Source organism: Rhinopithecus bieti, unplaced genomic scaffold (assembly GCF_001698545.2).
Source record: "Rhinopithecus bieti isolate Rb0 unplaced genomic scaffold, ASM169854v2 scaffold_32105, whole genome shotgun sequence".
Lineage (NCBI taxonomy): Eukaryota > Metazoa > Chordata > Mammalia > Primates > Cercopithecidae > Rhinopithecus > Rhinopithecus bieti.
Window position 1 is genome coordinate 2,337,481 of NW_016814250.1, and position 6,274 is coordinate 2,343,754.

Genomic DNA, 6,274 nt, shown 5'->3' on the forward strand with positions numbered 1-6,274 from the left:
GTATATATATTATATACTAATTATATATATTATATAATAGTATATATATATATATATCTCTCTCTTATTAGTTCTGTCCCTCTAGGGAACCCTGACTAATACACTCCCAAATGACTTCACATTAGATTCCTACATCTCCCAGTGACTGCAAATCGCTGTCTACATTGATCACTGCATTCTTGTGTGGTTCCTTTCTGGACCGTTACACAGCACCATTCCTCAGATGAACACTTACTTCCCTTGGAATGTCCCTCTCCGAATATGCCAATTGTCACTTTTTCTCACCAAATCCATCAGTTTGGTTCTCCATGTATCTATGATCACTCAATCCCTCCCACTATTACCTAAAATATCATACCCCTGATGTGGGAAGGCTCTTCTTCCTACCTTGGAATCCTTAGTACTCATGCCCATTCTTTCTTCCGAGCATCCTTATTCTATGTAAACCAGCTCTTAATCATAGGGTCTTTTTGAAAAATGCCCCTTGAATATTCTCCTCCTACTTCACTTCTCTTTCCCTCGGTCTCCCAACATCCAGACCTTCCCAAGGTTATCCTACATAATATTCATTTCATGGCTAATTTGCCCAAATTGATCCTTTCATCAGGATATCCTTTTGAAAACTTCCAAAAGGTTATTTAAAACCTATGAGCATAAAAATTTCCATAATTAACCAGGTGTTCTGTAATGGAGCTATAGCATCTATGTGAAACCCATTTCCCTCTAATCCTTAATTAATTCTGCATTCCTGTATTTACTTCAGCTTTCCAGAATGGCCCTCTATTGTTCTCTTTTCTGACCCAAATCCTATTAATTTTGCACAAATCAAGTTCCATACACTCTGTGAAGCCTTCCTTTTAGTCCACTAGTTTTTATTTCTGTAAACTCTTGTCATATTTTATAGTTCATACCAAGTAATTAATCTAATTGTTTCATCTGTGTTAGGTCTACTTCCCAAATTTGACTGTATCATTTCTCATGGAGAAAGATATATTAGACTTTCTCTGCATTCCCTATTGTACCCACCGCAGTCCCACAGATTTAGCAAAAGCTAATAAACTTAGCATTGACTGCAAAATAAAGATGCTTTCCTTGCCCTGGTTGAGTTGTTGAAGGTGGATATTATCATAAAAGAAAGGAGTTAAGTTAGGAAGGTATCAGGGAAACAGTACAAAGTAAATAAATGAGACATATTTGAAGGCTAAAGAGTTTTGAAAGCTATTTTCAAGCCTGAGCCAATGTTACCACGACCGAGCTTGTCAACAACCACAAGCAAACTAGCTACCCACCTGCTGTGGTGAGGAAGCATTTGGAGCTCAACGAGAGTGAGGTAGAAAGTCAGTTAACACTTCAACATGAAAACATCTTTATATTTATTAATATCTTTTTGAGAATCCTTAGCCATTTTCTAGGTTGCCTTTCATATTGTACCTGTGAAGACAAAAGAGGGTAGGAATTATAAACACTTTGACATGGGAAGATAGACACAGAGAGAAATCCCTTGCCAAACATCTAACAGTGAAAAAACTGGGAATAGAAACCAGGTCCCATGCCTCACCATCTGGTGTTCTATCAGCTAGACCACACTGTCTCTCTAAATTGCCAACCTGGATTAATAATTGTACATATGACATAATTCTCGTCTTTGCCTTTCTGTGCTGTTGAAGATGGGACATCTCTTCTGTTGAGCATGATGGAAACTTTTCTGTGTATATATCCAAATATATAATTAATGATGTTTTTTCCTTATACACAAGCAGAATAAAAACAAACAAATTCATCTGAGTTTATTTCAATGCTAGAAGAAAACTAAGAAATTCATTGATATTAGATAGCGAGCTATTAAATTAAAAATTATTTAAAGAAATACATTTTGAGAATTGGCTAATCTAAATTCTATTGGCTTCTACACATCTATGTCTTTCTTCTATCATCTGAGCTGCTTTATTTCAAAAGCAGAATTCTGTCCACACACAATTTCTGTAGCTTCCTTTTTGTTCCAAACCATGATTACAGAAATAAGAATTCTGGTTCTTTCCATTGGTGCTTTCAGCCTGCGTGTGCCTATGTTTGAGCATGTGAAGAGCAACATATGTTGTTCACAATAGGTTGGAAACTGAAGGACTTTGCTTCAGACTGAGACAAAAATTGTCTGTTTAATTCAGGGAAAATGAAGGTTTAAGATCAGGTAAAATATATTATTTTCTTTGATTACCAAGCCAGGAATCTATTTGGGATTATGAAAGAGAGGCAACCTTTGAGAAACTAGTATTTCAACCTCTCCTCTTTCAAATACCTGTGCTGTTACACTAAATATTGCCCTACAGCTACATTAGCTGTACTTATGCAAAGTATTTTTGATGGTAGCAATTGTAACCATGTTTATAAAAGTAAAGTCCAGCTGACAATTGGACATATTGATGAGTGACAGAGAGGCTGGGTTAATTCTTTAAAATCAATTTTCATCAATATTATAGTCTTTTCTTTACACTTTTATGTAGTATTTGAATTATCCACCACGATAAAGAGAAAAACTATAGACAACAAATTCTTTACTTAATAGGAACAAAGGGTTGAAGCAGTGTGGGAAGATTGAGAAGGGATTTCCTAAATCACGAATCACTCGAGGAACATCTAAGGCCAGTAAATGCCTTAGATGGAAGTTAGGGAATGCAGGGGAGACCACTTCCTAGCAGGGACTGGGGATATCCCACAGAGCTGATCCCTAGAAGATAGCATGTTGCTGCCTATCTTGTTTACTGCTGCCTTGGTTCCTCAACATGCTTTGTCTCACCCACCAATTCTTCTTTTTTAAAGGAAAAGATAAAGTTTTTATACTTCACTAGTGAATTTGAGCTAGACAGAATACATAAAACACTAGGGAGAACAATTTCAGCCCCTGAATTAATTCACTGAAATGTAAAATGGGGATATAGGGTTGGCAGAGATCCAAATAGAAATCTGAAAAGATAAAATGTGTGTGTGTGTGTGTGTGTGTGTGTGTATATATATATTTGTGCACATCTAATCTCACTTAAGAATGCAAAGCTGTATAAGTGAGGCTATAGAAAGAGGAAGGGGAGAGAAGGACACGTATGGTTGGTAGGAAAGATAACTATGCAAACATTAAGTCCTAGATATTTAGGATTAGGGATTGGGGAGTGGGGGAAGTAAGTTATAAAATAAAAAGATGAACATGATAAAATATGTGTAAAATCATAGTGAATATATTGAACAGGAAGAGAAATACTGCATTTGTGACAGAAGGTAATAGTGTTCCAGAGAATAGAGCATATTATTCAAGGGCCATGTATTTAGGCCATTGATAAAAGTCATCATCCAAGATCTTTAAAATAAAGCTGAGAAGTATCTTGCTGGATCATTGAAAATGCTGATAGTTAGAAATGGATTTTCTTAAGTCATTGCTGCGTTGAGCCAAAACAAGACAGGTAAAAGAAGGTGAAGGAAAATACTGGAAAAGGACTCTGGAGGAAACCCTCATAATTTCACTTCCACACTGATTCTACCCTCTACAACCAGCAGAGCCTGTCCATTGAGGACGAATAAAGGCCTGAAAGCTTAAGCTGGCGCTCTGCCTCCTTCCCTGAGGTCCTGGTCTGCCTCGCTTGCCGCACTTCACTTCCCTGTTTCTCAACTCCCAGCTCTTCGGCCAGATTGACCTAGTCACTGCCCTCCCCTGGGAAGCAGCCTCTACTCCCAGTCTCTCACCTTGTCTCAGGCCTTCCTCCTCAGTGGGAGGAGGTTCTCCTGCCTTGCCCTTAAGCTCTGCTTACCTTCAGGTATCTAACATTATTACAGAGTAGGAATCCTACAACTCACATTCTCTATACCTGTCCCAAAGGCTAAATAGCCAACTGGTCTGTGACTATCACGCCATAAAAATGCTTTCTCAAATTTGAAACACAAATGAGAAGCTTAGGTTTTAGTTATATTCTCAGGGACGTGGAAATTGCACTCTTTGTGGCTAGTTGACAGTCGTTAGCAAGCTATGCATTTCCACTCGATTATTCAAACCCTCTTAGTGATTGGCTGGTGTTATTTTTATTTTTTTAATGACAACAAAGAACATGCAATGTGCAGATATCTAGTTCCAAGATGCCAACTTTTTAACTGCTTTTATGTTTAAAATTTTTTCCCCATATCTTGAGATCAATTCAATATTTAGTAGTATTGTCTTCCAATTTTTATAGATTTTTTTTAACATTGAACACTGGTAATCCAGCTCAGATTATATCTATTATCTGTGCACCTATATATCTTTGTATCTATGCATGTATGTATGTATATCTATCTATCTATCCATCTATCTAGCCATTTATATTATAAATGTAAAAACATAACTCATTTATAAAAGTAAAAACACAACTCATTTTTGCCCCTAATAGCCAATTAACCAACACTAGTAGTTTGCAGTATTTTCTGACTCTTGTTATTCTAGAATCTGTTTTGGGGTTATCTGTTCTGTTCCCTTGATCTGTCTGTGAATTCTTATGCCAATATCACACTGTTTTAAATTATTGGCTCTTATAACAGAATAAGTCCTCTTGTTCCAATATTTAATTCTTCTTTTTCATTATTTTGGATAGTTCCTCACTGTTTATTTTTTTCAGATGTATTTTTCAGTAAGTTTTCCAAAGTTACAAAACAAATTCCATTGGGATTTGTTTGGGGACTGCAGTTTGAAGATTCAAACTGATTTGGGAAGAATTGTATCATTACAATATTTAATCTTCCCAATAGGATAATCTAAGTTTTATGTCCGTGAAATCTGAAGACAATTTCCTTTCTGATATTATTATTTTTGGAAAAATGGCTGTGACAAAATCTTAAATATTCTAGTATTGCTCATCTGGCTTATGGATGAACAGCATCTTTAGCTTCTCTTTAATCTCTCAGCTGCTTGCTCTTGATGGAACTTGCTTTTGAGCACCTTCATTGAGGCGAACGGGGACCCGGTGGGGAACCAGATTAATAGTCCCAGAGACAGGCTTAGTCATGACACATCAGAATATGAAGAGAACTTCCCTGTGACTGGCTGGGGATCTGCCTGGCTGAGAGGTCACTAATCATGCCTGTCCTCTCCTGCAGATTTTCCTACTCTTTTGTGAAGGCCTCCTCTCCGTCTCCTCCACTCTGCCAGGTACATTAGCCTCAGTGTATGTGTGAGTTGAATTAAGAAGCTGGAAGGAAGCTTGTCTCTGGGACTTCATGGTTGGCTTTTCCACTGTTAATGAAAATACCACACTAGGGAAAGGGAATAAAAAATAAACTTAAGGTATAGTTTTGAGGGAAAGTATATTCGTTTAATAACTTTTTAAGTAGCTCATTGCTACTTCTTGTCATCTCCGTCAAAACTAACTGATTCACCTTTCTTTTTTTGGGCTAGGAATTAATTTCTTTTTAAATGAAAACACTCTTCACCGGGCACTTTTTCCTCACTATGAACACTGAATACATTTTTTCTTTTTGATGAAAATAATTTCACTTCAAGGAGACAGATGGGAAGATACAAGCTCAACTATGAACATCTTGCAGGCCTGGTGGTTAAAGAGGTTGATAGGTCTGTGGGTTTCATTTTGTCCTCCCACAGTCTCACCAATTGTTGGCAGTGCATGTGATGCCACCAGACCCTGGTGTCAGCCCATGATGGCTACAGGAAAGAAATAGCTTTTAAAATGCAAGTCAGTGTTTCAGAAATCCAGCAGATGCATGAGCGGGGGCAGTGGGTTACATATTTCCTGCCTGTAATGTCTAGTTCTTGCATTCTCTGCAATCTCCCCTTATGCTTGCTAACCCCGAATTTTCCTTGAAAAAATGCTTGGGAATTTTATTTTAAGCAATATTACTGAGATGAGCACTTTCCCTCCAATGGTTGCACTTAAAATATCCATTTAAGCATGATCCATATGTCTGTTTTAAATGTTTATACCTGTAGTATTTACAATAAGAAATTGACATAATATTTTTATACAGCTTCAAAATATTCTGTTTCAAAATGAAAAGCAAGTTAATATGAAAATCTTCCAGTTTTAACCTATTGTGTCAAGATAGCAAGAGAAAGGAGACATAGTGAGATGCTGAGATTCTCCTTAAGCCTGTCTTGAATTAGTTTTCTTAGGGGACTCTCAAAGTCAGGTCACCTGAGTGCCAGGTCTGCTCAGCACACACCAATGGCAGGTGTGTGTTCAGTAAATAGAGACAGCATAGTCCAGAGGCAAGCTCTTTGGAGCAGTCTACAATTATATGTCATTTA